We start from the raw sequence: 18,045 nt of genomic DNA, 5'->3' as shown, positions 1-18,045 counted from the left end.
TTCATAAAGTATGGTTCATAGTTGCTTAAATGTCTTTTTTGATAATTCCTACATCTAGAGCATCTTATGGTTGGCATCCGTTGATTGTCTTTCTTCTTGACAATTGTTGGCATTTTCTGAGTTCATTGTATGTTGAATAACTTTGCATTGCATTTTGGACAATTTGAATATTATGTTGTAAGACTCTAGGTCTTGTTAAAATCCCCTTGATAATGTTGATTTGTTTCTTTGTTTTGGCAGGAGTGCAACCAGGGTAGATTCAGACTGGAAATTCTGTCTTGCCTTTAATTGCTGATTTTTCCAATGTCAGTTAAGTTTCAAAGCTTTGGTATGCTGTTTTTGGTCTGTCACATTCATGTGCCACTCAGCAGTTAGTTTGGGACTTGGGTGGTGGTTCATATCAGTAGTGATAGTCTTTGCTATGCTGCTTTGAGTCTCTCTATCACATGCACAGCACAGGACTGCACCTGGGACTTTTGTTAATTCATACACAGATTTAGGAGTTTACCTAACTGGATCTCTCTTTTCTGTGATTTCTCTCACACTGTCCTGAGGACCCCTAGGGGACTCTTTTTCTTGTTCTCTATTGTGAAAGATGGGCTTTCAAAGTTTTAGCCAGTCATGGTGCCATGAAGTTATGTACAACAGAGGCCATCCTCAGAGGAAAGCAGTGAGAGAAAAAGATGTAAAAAAGTAAGAGAAAATTATACAGACAGTCTTTGAACCCCAGGGTCCCCTATTTCCAGTTCCTCAACAAGAAAGATGGGTTTTCTCCTGTGGTTTTAGGTAACTGCACCAGGCTACTGTAGCACAGCTTCATAACCAGTGCTACTCTTGAGGCAGGGCCTAGAAAGAAAAAGAGAAAAAATGAATAAAAACAAGGATTACCCCTACATTTTCTGGCTCAGAGTGATCTTCTTTCCCAGTCCTCTTGCCAGCAAGACAGGGTTTCTCTCAGGGTTTTTACTGTCCCTTTATGCTATGCAGCTCTGCACTAGGACTCCCCTAAGGTCAAAGCCAAGAAACAAGAAGGGGGAAAAAATCCAGTAAGCTCACTCCCATAGGAATCATTCTTCAGGTTTTGATTCCTTCTTAAATCAGTTTACTATTGTTAAATTTTCGGAGTGCTGAGATAATTGCTTTTTGTATTTTTGTCCAGAGCTTTTAGTTGAAATCGATAGGTGAGATAGACTGTAGTGGGCCCACCAGAAATTTTCCAAGGATTATTTTTTAATTGGAATTTCAATTGAGATAATTGTAGATTTACCTACAGTTCTAAGAAATAATACAGTAAGGTCCCTTCTGCACTTTGCCTAGGTCCCCCCAGTGGTAACATTTTGCAAAACTACAGCATATTAGAACAAGGATACTGACATTTATACAATCCATTGATCTTACCCAGATTTCCCCAGATTTTTACTCATTTGTGTGTCTGTATGTATTTTGAGTTTAATAAAATTATACCACACATGCAGATTCCTGTATCCACACCACAGTCAAGTTACTGATTAGTCCCAACATCTCTGTTTCACACCACAGTCGAGTTACTGATCCAGTTCCAAGTTTCCATCATGCTACCCTTTTATAACCACCCCTACCATACTCCTGCCTCCCTCCTCCATTCCTAACCTCTAGAAACCATTAATCTGTCCTACATTTCTAAAATTTTCTTGTTTCAAAAATTTTATATAAATGGAATCATGCAGTATGTTATTTTTGGGATTGGCTTTTATTCACTCAGCATAATTCCTTGGAGATTCATCCAGGTGGTTACACGTATCAGTAATTTGTTCCATCTTATTGCTGAGTAGTAATGCATAATACATATCTACCAAGGATTCTTCAACCGTTCAGCAGTTGAGGCACATCTGGGCTGATTCTAGTTTTTGGCTGTTACAATTAAATCTGCTGTGATATTAGTGTGCAGGATTTTGTGGGAAAGTAAGGTTTCATTTTTTTCTGGAAGAAAGACCCAGGAGTCCAGTTGCTGGGTCAAATGGTAGCTGCATTTTAGTTTTTAAAGAAACTGTTAAAACATTCTCTAGAGTGGCTGTAACATTTCACATTCCAATCAGCATTATGTGAGTGGTTGATACGTGGATGTCAGCATGTGGTGTTGTAAGTACTTTCTATTTTAGCCATTCTGGTATGGTGATATGTCATTGTGTTTTGTTATTGTTGTTGTTGTTGGCCCTGCTCTTTATTTTTTATTTATATTTTTTAAATTTTTTTTCGGATGTACATCATATTTCGAATTCTGTGTACATTACATCATGTTCACCACCTGAACACTAATTATAGTGCATCCCCTCACATGTGAGCCTAATCACCCATTTTGCCCTCACCCCTCCCCCTTCCCCAATGGTAACCACCAGTCCAATGTCCAATGCAATGTGGTTTTTTTTTTTTGTCATTTTTATCTTCTACTTATGAATGAGATCATATGGTATTTGACTTTCTCCCTCTGACTTATTTCGCTCAGCATAATACCCTCAAGGTCCATCCATGTTGTCACAAATCATTTCTTATGGCTGAATAGTAGTCCATTGTGTATAAATACCACATCCTCTTTATCCATTCATCCCTTGATGGGCACCTAGGTTGCTTCCATGTCTTGGCTATTGTGTATGATGCCGCAATGAACATAGGGGTGCAAGTATCTTTATGCCTTTGTGTTTTCAGGTTCTTTGGATAAATACCCAACAGTGGAATAGCTGGATCATATGGTAGATCTATCCTCAATTTTCTGAGGATACTCCATACTGCTTTCCATAGTGGCTGCACCAGTTTGCACTCCCACCAGCAGTGAAGAAGTGTTCCCATCTCTCCACATCATCTCCAACATTTGTTGTTTCCTGTCTTAATTATAGCCATTCTGACCGGAGTGAGGTGATACCTCATTGTAGCTTTGATTTGCATTTCCCTGACAGCTAATGATGTTGAGGATCTTTTCATATGCCTGTTAGCCATCTGTATATCTTCTTTGGAGAAATCTCTGTTCAGATCTTTTGCCCATTTTCTAATTGGATTGTTGGGTTTTTTTTGGTTGAGCTGTATGAGTTCTTTGCATATTTTGGATATTAACCCCTTATCTGATATATGGTTTACAAATATCTTCACTCAAATATCTTCTCCCAATTGTTAGGTTGTCTTTTCATTTTGTTGATGGTTTCCTTAGCTGTGCAGAAGCTTTTTATCTTGATGTAGTCCCATTTGTTCATTTTTTAATTTGTTTCCCTTGCCCGGTCAGATATGGGACTTGAAAATATGCTGCTCAGACCGATGTCAAAGAGCGTACTGCCTATGTTTTCTTCTAGAAGTTTCATGGTTTCGGGCCTTACATTCAAGTCTTTCATCCATTTTGAGTTGATTTTTGCGCATGGTGTAAGGGAATGGTCTGCTTTCATTCTTTTGCATGTGGCTGTCCAGTTTTCCCAACACCATTTATTGAAGAGACTCTCCTTTCTCCATCATATGCTCTTGGCTCCCTTGTCAAATATTAGCTGTCCATAAACTTGTGGGTTTACTTCTGGGCTCTCAATTTTGTTCCATTGATCTGTGTGTCTGTTTTTGTGCCAGTGGCATGCTGTTTTGGTTACTATGGCTTTGTAGTATATCTTGAAATCAGGGAGTGTGATGCCTCCAGCTTTGTTCTTTTTTCTCAGGAATCCTTTGGCTATTTGGGGTCTTTTGTTGTTCCACATAAATTTTAGGATTCTTTGTTCTATTTCTGTAAAAAATGTTGTTGGAACTTTGATAGGGATTGCGTTGAATCTATAGATTGCTTTAGGAATTATGGACATTTTAACGATGTTAATTCTTCCAATCCAAGAGCATGGAGCAGCTTTCCATTTCTTTGTGTCTTCTTCGATTTCTTTCAACAATGTTTTATAGTTTTTGGTGTACAGCTCTTTCACCTCTTTGGTTAAGTTCATTCCTAGGTATTTTATTCTTTTTGTTGCAATTGTAAATGGGATTGTATTCTTAATTTGTCTTTCTGCTACTTCGTTGTTAGTGTATAGAAATGCAACTCATTGTGGTTTTAAATTGCATTTCCCTGACAGTAAATGATGTTAAACATCTTTTCATGTGCGTATTTGCCATCTGTATATCCTCTTTGGTAAAATTTCTCTTTCTATCTTTTGCTCATTTTCTAGTTGGATTTTTTTTCCTGTTCAGTTTTTTAAAATAGCTTCATTGAGATAATTCACCCATGTAATGTTTACAATTCAATGTCTTTTCTTATATTCACATATGTGCAACCACCCCCATGGTCAATTTTTGAATAGCTTCATCAGTTAAAAGAAATCCATATCCTTTATCTAGTCCCCCCACTCGTCTTTCTATTCACATTTCACTCTCTCCCAACTCAGCCCTAAGCAACCACTAATCTACTTTCTGTCTCTATTAATTTTTCTATTGTGGAATTCATATGAATGGAATCACATAGTATGTGGTCTTTTGTGACTGATTCTTTCATTTAACACAATCTCTAGTAAAACTTTTTATTTTAAGGTCCATTTGTCTGATATTAGTATATCCACTCCAATTTTCTTGTTGTTTGAATGATATTTCTTTTTCTATCCCTTTGCTTTCAATCTATGTGTCTTTGAAGCAAAAGTGTGTCTCCCATAGATAACATATAGTTGGATCATATGTTTTTTATCCAATCTGATAATCTATCTTTTGTTTGGGTTATTTATTCCATTCACATTTAATGTTATTATAGATATGGTTGGAATTACCTCTGCCATCTTTTGATCTTCGTATGTCTCATATCTTTCTTGTTCCTCTATTCCTCCTTTACTGACTTATTTGCATTGAGTGAATATTTTCTAATATAGCATTTTAATTTCATTGAAGATTTTTTCTTTATATTTTCGAGTTACTTTTAGTGGTTGCTCTTGGGTTTACCATGTATCTTAACTTATCAGAATCAGTTTCAGATTTAGATTAGTTTAATTCCATTTATGTATAGAAATGTTATCCATGTATAGCTATATTCCATTTTTTCCTTTCTTGTGATATTTTATTATACAAAGTACTTCTATTGACATTACAAACCCAACAATGCATTGTTATAATTATTAATTTACCATCTTTCATCATTTCCTTAGCCCATTGCAGCTTATTCCCACTCACTTATCTTGTGCTGTTATTGGCAAATATATTACACATATATTGCTTTCTGTATAATTCAGGCCTAGCAATAATTATATATATTATATAAATTGTATATATTTACATATAATATAAATTGTATATGTTTGTTCCTATATTTTATACCTTTCTTCTCTTAATTCATTTAAATGGCAATTGTTGAAAAAATATATATGATTTATACAGAATGTTATATAAAATATATAATATACATTATTATATAAAACTTTAGACAATTATATATATCTAATTTTAGAATATATTATATATAATTTTAGAATACATAATGTATATAATTTTAGACTATATATAATATATATAATTTTAAACAATTGCTCTTTAAATGAATTAAGAAAAGAAAGGAATCAAATATGCATTAATAGTATCTACTAGAATTACATAAATACACTTACTGGCATCTTCTTTTTGTTCATTTGGATTCAAATTACCAAATTACCATCTGGGCTCACTTCCTTTCCACCTGAAAAACATTTAAAAATGTTTCTTGTAAAGTAAGTCTGCTAGCAATGAATTCTCTGAACTTTTGTTTATCCAGAAAATATTTTGCCTTAATTTTTTAACATTATCTTTGCTGGATATAGCATTCTTGGCTGATGATATTTTTCTTTCTTTTTTTTTTTTTAAAGATTTTTTATTTTTTCCTTTTTCTCCCCAAAGCTCCCCCGGTACATAGTTGTATATTCTTCGTTGTGGGTCCTTCTAGTTGTGGCATGTGGGACGCTGCCTCAGCGTGGTTTGATGAGCAGTGCCATGTCCGTGCCCAGGATTCGAACCAACGAAACACTGGGCCGCCTGCAGCGGAGCACACAAGCTTAACCACTCGGCCACGGGGCCAGCCCCTGATGATATTTTTCCTTCATCACTTTGAATATGTTATCCCACTGCTTTCTGGACACCATTGTTTCTGCTGAGACATCAGCTATTAGTCTTATTACAATTCCCTTACAAGTGGTGTCATTTTTCTCTTGCAGCTTTCAAGATTTTCTCCTTGTTGATTTTCAGCATTTTTACTATGATGTGTCTGTATGTCAGTCTCTTTCACTTCATCCTACCTGGACTTCATTGAGCTTTCTGGCTATGTATGCTATCATTTTAAAAATAGATTTAAAAAGTTGTTGGCTATTATTTCTTTGAATATTTCTTTTCTATTATTTTCCTCTCCTATTGGTGATCCCATTATGTGCATGTTGGTGTTCTCAGTGGTGTCCCACATTTCTCTGATGCCCTGTTAATTTTTCTTCATTCTTTTTTGCTCTTTGTTCTTCAGCTTGCATAATCTCTATCAATACATGTTCAAGTTTACTAATTCTTTTTTCTATCAGGCAAATCTATTGTTGAGTCCCTCTGGTAAGTCTTTTATTTCAGTTGTTGTAGTTTTCAAGTCCAGAATTTACATTTGGTTCTTTAAAATATTTTTTTTTAATTTCTATTCATTATCTTTTTGATCAACGTTGTCGTTATACCTTCCTTTATCTCTTTAATCAAGCTATTCTTTAGTTCTGTGAACATATTTATAATGGCTACTTTGAAATATTTTTTTCTAAATCTGCTCACTCTTACAGGTAGTTTCTGTTCCTTGCTTTTTTTCTGGTGTATGGGTCATACTTTCCCATTTATTTGCATTTTTTGTGATTTTTTTGTTGTTGGGAACTGGATATTTTATATAATAGATTGTAGCAATTCTGTGTACTGGTCCTCCCATCCCTGGGGCTGGCTGCTGTTATTAACTTCTTTACTTATTTAGTGAATGGCTGGATTGTTTTAGTGAAGTCTACACACTTTCAACCCTCCACAGTTTTAAATCTCTGATGTTGTTCCTCAGAGAGGTGAAACTTTGAATATGTCCACAGTCACCTGAAATATCAGTGGTAATGGTAGGACTCTCTTCCACTGTTTCTCTAATCACACTCAGCTTTTAAGCTTCATTAATTCCTCTCCTATTTCTCTATTGTTTACAACAATGTGATGGAGCATAAAATTCATTGACAAATTAATCTAGTCACATTGTGGCTCCTTTTATGGAATAGTTTCAGTGGTCAGTGTTTGATATTTGTTCTGACCTCTGCACGGCTCCACTTAGTTGTCTTATTTCCTAGGTCTCTCTTGCAAACTAGCCAGTCTACAGTTTAGGCTGTATCATCATTAGATATATAAATCTCTTCTCAATCCCCTTCAACAAAACCTCACTGGTTTTGAGAGCACTCTTAGTTTTAAACTTCTTCATACTCTTACAAATGAAGTCAGTTCCTTTGGGAAAAGATTAGGAGCTATCTATTTTATGTCTTCCTTCTCCACCCAGGCAAAAACTCTGAACTAGGGCTCTGGAGCTGAGGACAATGGCAAACATCCCTCTGAGTGACATTCCCATTCTAGGAGCTGAGTGCTCATTGGTCTTGGGGAGGCTGAGCAGTAGCCTAAAGACCTTTCATTTTGCTTCTTCTGGTGTTAAGCCACCATCTGATATGCTGGGGAAAAGTCACTGGTGGCCCCAGTATTCTCAACGTGTCATGCCCAAGGGAGAGTCTTCCTTCCACAAGTGGAGGTTAGTCAGAAGAAGAAGCCTCCACCTCTAGACTGAACTCCCCTCATATACAGCCTCAGGAACAAGCATCTGAGAGTGACATGAGAAATGCTGATGTCCTGTTCCTCCAGGGAAGAATGCCCTCTGACTGGTAATTGGAGGAAGAGGGAGCCCTGTGTTCTTGGTTGCAGCAGTTTGGACTGGAGTCTTGACCATGTTATCTGGGAGCAGGATGGGAGGGAGTGGTCTTGGTTCAAATACCAAAAACTCTTGACTTCCTTACCTAATTTTTATATATCTTCTTGAATAGATGTTGCTTCAGTTACTGTTTGCCCTTCAACAATTTCCAGAGACTTTATTTTATTTTTTCCTCTCCCACCAGTTGCGTTTTTTCAGTTTTTTTAATTGAAGTATAGTTGACATACATTATTATATTAGTTTCAGGTGTATAACATAGTGATTTAACATTTATATACATTACAAAATGATAACCATGATAGTCTGGTAACCATCTGTCACCAAACAAAGTTATTACAATATTATTGACTATATTCCCATGACTTAATTATCTTATAACTGGAAGTTTGGACGTCATAATTCTCTTCGTCTATTTTGCCCAACCCCCACCTAGCTCCCCTCTGGCAACGACCAGTTTGTTCTCTGTATCTGTGAGTCTGTTTCTGTTTTGTTTTGTTTGTTCATTTCTTTTCTTTCTTAGATTCCACATATAAGTGAAATAGTAATTTTCTTTCTCTGTTTGACATTTCGCTAGGCATAATATTGTCTAGGTCTACCCATGATGTCACAAATGGCAAGAATTCGTTCTTTTTTATGGCTGAGTAATATTTCATTGTATGTATTTACCACATCTTCTTTTATTCATCTATCAATGGACACTTAGTTGCTTCTATATCTCGGCTATTGTAAATAATCCTGCAGTGAACCTAGGGGTGCATATATCTTTTCAAATTAGTGTTTTTGGTCTCTTCAGGTAAATACCTGGAAGTGGAATTGCTGGATTGTGTAGTAGTTATATTTTTAATTTTTTGATAATCCTTCATACTGTTTTCCATAATGGCTGCACCAACTTACATTCCCACCAACAGTGCACAACGGTTCCTTTTTCTCTACATCCTCACCACTTGTGTTGTATTTTTGATGGTAGTTATTCTGACAGATGTGGGGTGATATCTCATTGTGGTTTTCACTTGCATTTCCCTGATGATCAGTGGAGTTGAGCATCTTTTTATGTTTATGTTGGTCATCTGTATATCTTCTTGGGGAAAATGTCTATTTAGGTTTTCTGTCCACTTTTAAATCCTATTTTTTTAGAATTGAGTTACATACTTTTTTTATATATTGTAGATATTAACCTCTGATCAGATATGTCATTTGCAAATATCTTCTCTCACTCAGTAGGTTGTCTTTCTGTTTTGTTGACCATTTCCTTTGTTGTGTGAAAGCTTTTTAGTTTGATGTAGTCCCTTTTGTTTTTGCTTTCACTGTCCTTGCCTGAAGAGAGAATTCCAAGAAAATATTGCTAAGATCAATGTCAAAGAGTTTAGTTCCTATGTTTCCTTCAAGGAATTTTATGGTTTCAGATATTACATCCATTTTGAGTTTATTTTGTATATGGCGGAATAAAGTAGTCCAGTTTTATTCTTTTGCATGTAACTGTCCACTTTTCCCAACACCATTAGTTGAAGAGACTGCCTTTTCCCCATGGTGTATTCTTGCCTCCTTTGTCATACATTAATTGAGTATGTAAGTGTGGGTTTATTTCTCAGCTCTCTATTCTGTTCCATTCATCTATGTGTCTGTTTTTTGTGCCAGTACCATGCTGTTTTGATTACCATAACTTTGTAGTAAAGTTTGAAATCAGGGAGTATGATACCTCCAGTTTTGCTCTTCTTTCTCAAGATTGCTTTGGCTATTTGGGCTCTTTAGTGGTTCCATATGAGTTTTAGGATTGTTTCTTCTAGTTTTGTGAACAATGCTATTGGTATTTTGACAGAGATTGCATTGAATCTTTAGATTGCTTTGGGTAGTATAGACATTTTAACAATATTAGTTCTTCCAACTCATGAGCATGGTATATCTTTTTGTTTGCTTGTGTTTTCTTCAATTTTTTCATCAATGTCTTGTAATTTTCAAAGTACAAGTCTTTCACCTCATTGGTTAAATTTATTGCTAGGTATTTCATTCTTTTTGATGCAATTATAAATGGGATTGTGTCTTAATTTCTCTTTCTGATAGGTCATTATTAGTGTATAGAAATGCAACAGATTTCTGGATATTAAAATTTTATACTTTGCAACTTTACTGAATTCATTTATTAGTTCTAAAAGTTTTTTGGTGGAGTCTTTAGGCTTTTCTATAGATGGTATCATGTCATCTGTAAACAGTGATAATTTTACTTCTTCATTTCCAATTTGGATGCTTTTTATTTCTTTTTCTTCTCTGATTCTGGGCTAGGACTTTTAATACTATGTTAAATAAAGGTGGTGATAGTGAGCATCCTTGTCTTGTTCCTGATCTTAGAGGAAATGATTTTAGCTTTGCACCATTGAGTGTGATGTTAGGGGTGGGTTTGTCATATATGGCCTTTATTATGTTCACGTATGTTCCCTCTATGCCCACTTTGTTGAGAGTTTTTATCATAAATGGATGTTGAATTTTGTCAAAAGCTTTTTCTGCATCGATTGAGATGATCATATAAGTTTCATTCTTTGTTTGTTAAGGTGATATATCACATTGATTGATTTGTGGATATCCAATCATTCTTGCATCCCTGGTATAAATTTCACTTGATCATGGTGTATGATCTTTTTTATCATACTATTTTCTATTTCTTCCTGATTCAGTCTTGGAACATTGTATGTTGCTAGGAATTTATTCATTTCTTCTAATTTGTCCAGTTTCTTGGTGTATAATTGTTCATAGCAATCTCTTATGATTTTTTGTATTGCTGTGGTGTCAGTTATAACCTCTCTTTCATTTCTCATCTTATTTATTTAGGCCCTCTCTCTTTTTTCTTGATGAGTCTGGCTTATCAATTTTGTTTATCTTTTCCAAGAACCAGCTTTTATTTTCATTGATCTTTTCTATTGTTTTTTTAAATCTTTATTTCATTTATTTCCACTTTGATCTTTATTGTTTTTTTCCATCTACTAACTTTGAGTTTTATTTGTTCTTTTTTTCTAGTTTCTTTAGGTGTAAGGTTAGATTGTTTATTTAGAATTTTTCTTGTTTCCTGAGGTAGGCCTGTATTGCTATAAAGTTCCATCTTAGAATTGTTTTTCTTGCATCCCATATATTTTGGAATGTTGTATTTCCATTTTCACTTTTCTTAAGGTATTTTTTATTTCCTCTTTGATTTCTTCAATAATGTATTGATTGTTTAGTAGCAAGTTGTTTACACTCCTTGTGTTTGTGTTTTTACAGTTTTTTTTTCTGGTAGTTATTTCTAGTCTCATATTATTGTGGTCAGAAAGGATACTTAACATTATTTCAACCTTCTTAAATTTACTGAAACATTTTTCATGGCCTAATATATAATCTACCCTGGAGAATTTTGTGTTCATTTGAAAAGAATGCGCATTCTTCTTTTTGATATGGAATGTTCAGTATATATCTATTAAGTCCATCTTGTCTAATGTGTCATTTAAGGCTAATGTTTCTATAGGGGAGGAAGACAATTCCTCTACCCTCTGGGTCCTTCTGTCTGGGCTACAAATCAAATTAACATGAGAGAGAATAACAGGAGAAAATCAAACAAAGCTTTATAACATGTATACATGAGGGAGACCCAGGAAAACTGAGTAACTCACCAGAATGGCAGAGGTTGTCATTTTAAATACCATCTTCAGCTAAAGACAAAGGAGAATATTGGAGGGAGTGGTTTGGGACTTCAAGGAGGAGGAAGGCAATTCACATGGAAGTGGTAAAGCAAATGTTTGGTAAATAGAACTTTGATAAGAATGGGCTTAGAAAGGATCCTCCCAGTCTACCAGATACCCAGAGTTATCTATGATGATGCCCTGTCTTGAGGACAGTCTTTTATCTTAAATTTCTTTTAGGCAGTTAGGGGGATGTCAAAGTTTCTTTCAGAGTCTTTTGTTCTTAAAAATAATCAAGGCAAGGCAAAGAGACACATTTTGGGTTGGCCAATTCTGATCCCTCACATTTCCTTATGGATTTTATGTCTGTATGATCTATCTTTTGATGTAAGTGAGGTGTTAAAGCCCCACTTAAATCTCTAATTATTGTATTGCTGTCAGTTTCTCCCTTTATGTTTGTTAATATTTGCTTTATGTATTCAGGTGCTTCTATTTTGTGTGTGTATATATTTACAAGTAATTACAGTAATTACTTGTAATAGGTGCTTTTATTTTGGGTGTGTATATAGTTATCATTATTAAATCTTTTCGTTGGATTGATCCCTTTATCATTATGTAATGCCCTTCTTTGCCTCTTGTTACAGTCTTTGTTTTAAGTCTATTTTGTCTGATATAAGTATTTCTACCTTAGTTTTCTTTTTGTCAATTGTTTTCTGGTTGTTTGTGTAGTTCTCTGTTTCATTTTCTCTTGCTTTCTTCTCTTGTGATTGATGACTTTCTTTAGGGTTATGTTTGCATTCCTTTCTCTTCATTTTTTATGTATCTATTATCAGTTTTTGTTTGTGGTTATCGTGAGGTTCTTATATAACAACCTGTGTATATAGCAGTCTATTTTAAGTTGATGGTCACTTAAGTTTGGGCGTGTTTTAAAAGGAGGATGTTTTTACCCCTCCCCATCTTATGTTTTTGATGTCATATTGTGCATCTTTTTATTTTGTGTATCCCTTAACTACTTATTGTAGATACAGATTTTACTCCTTTTGTCTTTTAACCATCATACTAGCTATATAAGTGGTTGATCCACTACCTTTAATATATGTTTGCCTTTAGACATGAGATTTTTTCTCCATAATTTTTATATTTCTAGTTATGGCCTTTTCTTTTCCATTTAAAGAAGTCCCTCTAACATTTCTTGTAAGGTTGCTTCATAAGTGGTAATGAACTATTTTAGCTTTTGCTCGTCTTGGAATGTCTTTATCTTTTCTTCAATTCTGCATGATAACCTTGGCAGATTGAGTATTCTTGGTTGTACCTTTTTTTCCTTTCAGCACTTTGAAAATGTCATGTCACTCACTTCTGGCCCATGAAATTTTTGCCGTAAAATCATGTGATAATCTTATGGGGTCTGCCTTACACATAACTGGTTGTTTTACTCTTGCTTCTTATAAGGTCTTTCTTTATCTTTAACTTTTGACATTTTAATTATGTGTCTTTGTGTAGGCCTCTTTGAGTTCATTATGTTTGGGACTCTGTTCTTCCTGAACTTGGATGTCTATTTTTTTCACCAGATTAGGAAAGATTTCAGCAATTATTTCTTCAGGTAGGTTTTCTGTCTCCTTCTCTCTCCTCCTGAGACCTCTATAATGTAAATGTTAGTGTGTTTGATGTAGTCCCAGAGGTCCCTTAAACTATCCTCATTTTCTCATTCTGTTTTCTTTTTGCTATTCCAATTGGGTGATTTTCACCACGCTGTCTTCCCAATTATTATGTTCTTTTGCATCATCTAATCTGCTATTGATTCCCTTTAGTGTACTTTTCAGTTAAGTTATTATATTCTTCAGCTCTGATTGGTTCTTTTTTATATTTTCTGTCTCTTTGTTGATGTTCTGACTGTTTTCCTCCATTCTTCTCTTAAATTTAGTGAGCATCTTTATGACAATTACTTTGAACTCTTTACCTGGTAGATTGTTTATCTCTGTTTTGTTTAGTTCTTTTTCTTAAGTTTTGTCTTGTTCTTTGTTCTGGAAGATAACCCTTTGTTTCCTCATTTTGCCTAACTCTCTGTGTTTGTTTCTATATCAGGTAGATCTGCTACATCTTCCACTTGAAAGAGTGGCCGTATGTGGAAGGTGTCCTGTGGGACCTAGTAGCATGGTCCCCCTTGGTTGCCAAAGCCAGGTGTTCCAGGGATGTTCCCTGTGTTGGCTGTGTACACCCTCCTGTTGTGGCTGGCTGTGATTGCTATAGGTGTACTGGTGTGTAGGGCTGGCCCCTAACACAGCTGGTCAAAAGACCTGGCATGACAGGTACAGGCATGCTGGTGTGTGGGGTTGGCGCCCTGGGGTGGGAGCTTCTTTGAGGGGATGCTGATCCTTGCTGAGGCCACCTGCCTGGTGTAGGGTCAGGGGGGCCACTTTGGAGGGCTTCTGAAGCCAGCTGAGTCTGCCCTCTACGTATGGTGTGACAGGGAGACACTTTGTAGGGGATGCAATACCAGCCAAGGCTTGCCACTGGGTGCTTCAGGGACGCTGCTTTGGAGGGGCTTCAGTGCCAGCTAAGGCCACTCAACAGGTGTGGTGCGGCAGAGGGCCTCTTTGGAGGGGCTCTGGTGCCAGCCAAAGACACCCACTAGGTGTGGCACGGCAAGAGGCCTCTTTGGAGATGAGCCAACTGGGACAGGTGCAGAGGATAATTCTGGGGTGGGACAAGTGGTGCTAGTAAGGTAGATGGGGAAAGTCAGAAATGGGTCCTGCCAGCAATGAGCCAGCGAGGTAGAAGGTAGGCAAAAAACCTGGTGTCCAGGAGTGCGTCTGTCCCAGGAAAAAGCTCCAACAGATCACTGTTCCTCTGGCACACACTCTCAAATTAGTCAATGAATATCCCTCATGCATGACCCACGTGCTTTTCAAACTGCTGCCTCTGCACTTGGACTCAGAATGAGTGAATGTTTGTGCATGCCCTTTAAGTGTGGAGCCTGAAGACTGGAGAGTGGAGAGTCCTATGGCTCTCCTGAATATAAATCCCACTGGTTTTCAAAGGCAGACATTATGAGGGCTGTCTTCCTGGTACAGGTCCCTGGGCTTGGAAGCCTGATGTGAGATTCAGACCCCGCACTCCTCAGGGAGGACCCTTGCACCTGTGATATCCCTCCCCACTGTGGGTCACCATGCCAGGGGTGTGGGTCCCAACAAGACCATGTCTCTTCCCCTCCTTCCTGTCTCAATGTGGCTTTTTCATTATATCCTTAGTTGTAAAAAAATCTATTCCCACTTGCTTTGTAAATTCTGAGTAGTCATTGAAGTTTCTGAAGAGGAGGAGATGCTGTCTATTCTTCTGGTGCAAGGCTATGAAGGATCAGCATTAGTTCACAATTGACTTTGCAGTGCAAAATAACTGTCTAGCCTGTTCCTTGGAACTAGTCAGTATAGACATTCCAGGTGTTTGTTGTCCTTTCTTGACTAGGTTTACACTCAGTTGTTTGATTAAATGTGGTAATAAAAGAGATTAGTGGGCTAGAAGTCAGGACATCAAAATTTTCATCTTAGCCAAATCTTTTCTCCTCTTTGGGCCTTGGTTTACACATTAGAACATGAAGAGGTAGATTAACTAGCATCTAGGTGCCTTTCTATTTCTGAAAGACTTCTTGGGCTTCCATCGTACCCTCATACAGATTTAAGAATTTTTGAAACACTATAATTTTTAAAAAATTATACAAGCATTACAAGTTTACTGTACAATAATAAAATGTAAAAATCAAAAGAAAAAAGAAAAGAAAAATCAATCAGAGTTTCACTTCTTAGAGATAACTACTGTTAAAATTGAGAGCCAGCTACCCCTCTGGACATTTTTCTATGTGCATTTATCCATGCTTATATATTGTGTTTGAATTCCTATTTTTTAAAAATATAATCCTACCATACAGATTATTTTGTAATATGCTTTTTTCACTTTACAATGCATCATGAACATTTGCAGAAATGGAAAATTTATGCCACTCTTCATGTTGTGTTCGGTGTTCTTTTATCTGGAAAATGGTATAAAGTGGGTTTCAATGAACCACTGTCCAAGTTGCTTCCATCTCTTTAGTTTCTGTTTTAAATACATCTTCCTCATCTTCTTCCAAAAATCTGACACTGGAAATGTTGCCCTTTTTTTGGAGTGTGGGCACACTCAAATATTCTCATGCTTCTTGAGCTCTAAACCAGTGCTATAGGGTTTTCAGTCTGGGAACTGCAAAAGCAAAGCAAATTTCCATTGGATACTCACATACTGCAGGACTTTGCATGTCTGCAGGAGTTCAGACAGAACACTCTTAATGGAATGGACTGGAGGGTAGGTCTTGTTGCCAATCACTGAAAGTTTCAACCACTGGAGATCAGATGGGCTCTAACGATGCCAGCTCCTTGACTCTGGGAAAAGGAGCTTGTCAGGATAAGGCTGATCCCACTACAGGAGTAAGATACCCTGATTCAGAGGCCCATTGTACAGTAGAAAAAATATTACAGTGGGAATTACATAGTCATGCAATGTGGCCTTGCACAAGTCATAACCCCTCTCTGGAACACAGTTTTCTCCTTTTTAAAATGAAGACAAAAATAAATCATGGGCATGCATGCCTTAAAAGCTTTACTGCTCTATTTATACATGTGTTATTATTATTATTGCATAGTCCTTAATCTATATACTCACCTCTGGAATTTTGAGCTAGAAGAACCTAAGACCAGGAGAATTTGTTAAACCAGGGGCCAATCCCTCCTGGAAAATACAGCAAAGACATCTTTGTAGCTGATTAATAAACACTAGACTTTGAAAAAAAAGAGGAGAACAAATGAGGCAATTTAGGCAAGGGGGCAACAATTGCTCCAGGAGAGTAGGATGCTCATCCTGAGGAAGTAGAATAAAACGAATAAATATGTACCCAATCTTAGAACCATGGGTTACTCACTTTGTGAAAGATGCTTTGGGGCATAACAAAGGATGATACTCTGTTTCTAAGGAGCTTTTTTAGAAAAGTTTCTGAAAAAATATCGATGCTTTTTGGGGGCCTCCAAATAACTGTGGTCTTGTGAAGAGAGGCTTTCCTAAGGCTAGCTTTGCAAACTGAAGTCCCTTCAGGGAGACATTCTTCTGAGAAGCAGTTGAGCAGATTCTGTTTTGCAGAATCAGCCTCCAAGCTTGTAAACAGAATGAGAAATCAACATCAATAAGCCACAGAGAAAATAAAGTAACAAAACATAAAACACCCTTATAGCAAGGGCCTATGAGTGCAGGACCTAGTTCAGAGAGATTTTGAGGAAATAAGAAAAAATTATGTCATAGGCCAGAGTCCAGTGAAGGCAGGCTAGAGACAGGGATGGAATGTTGAAACTTTTAGAAACTGGACCAGACATAGGCTAGAAACCTACAGTCCTCTCCTCTTGCTTCCTTTCTCCCCTCTATAGTCCCAGTATCACAGTTCACTGACTTGACCTTCAGCCCTGCATTCCCCAGTGGCCGTGTCTCCAGAAGGTTCCTTTGAGACAGCATTGTTGAGGTACTCCCATCTAAATTGGGCCAGCAACCCTAATAGTTACTTCCTTGCTCCTGCCTAAGCCTCAGTTACCTTCCGCAAAGCTTCTATATCTACTTTCTCTGACTCAGTTGATTTCTGAAGGCTACACTTCTGCACTCCATTTTTAATCCTTTTGCTTTTGTCTTGATCCTAATTACCACGTCACTGCCTCATGTCCAGATTCTCCCTTTCTACCCAATCCCAGAGTGATACATAAGTATCCTTTCATGTACTGATAAATTTATTACTTGTGACTGCTTGGTACACCATTTTAGAAAGGATTATGTGGCTCTCTCTAGGCTTGGTGGGAGAGAGTACCATGACTGATTAATACTGTATATCATGAGTGTGAGTTGATGGGTGATTGTGAGTGGCAGTATGTAGTCTCTATATTTCTTGACTGATATGAGCCCCTTGGGATAAATGGTTTGAGAGTGTACTTGGCTTTGATTTTGGCTTATTTGAAATACTGACTTTTGGATCAAGCTCAACCCTCACCCTTACCATTACTTGTGCTATTCACCTTGGGACAGCCTGTAAGAAAGTGTTCTTGAATTCTGAATAGGCCCTCAGGATTCCATGGCCCAGTCAGTGCCAGGACTTTGGGCTTCTGTTTAGGAGGCAGATGTTGGGAGAGCAGGGAGGAAGTGCAGAGTGCAGAGGATAGGAAAGCTACAACCACTATGTACTTTCTGGCTTGTGTGTGCCCAGTACAGTACCAGGACAGGACTGATAAGATAAAGGGAACACAAAGTTACTACTTTATGCAAATTTGTAGAAGGCTCAAATACTCGTTGGGCCATTATCAGAGGTCATCACTCCAGCAATACTTTTTTTCTTGCTAGACATTCTAGAGGGAAGCAGACTCCTCAGAAATAGAGAATTAATTTTACCTTGTTCACAATTAGGCCGACAACTCCTCCCTCCAATTTTCAAACAGGCAATTCACATTC

This window comes from Equus przewalskii, chromosome X (genome assembly GCF_037783145.1).
Source record: "Equus przewalskii isolate Varuska chromosome X, EquPr2, whole genome shotgun sequence".
In the NCBI taxonomy this organism is placed as follows: Eukaryota; Metazoa; Chordata; class Mammalia; order Perissodactyla; family Equidae; genus Equus; species Equus przewalskii.
This window is presented reverse-complemented; position numbering follows the sequence as displayed.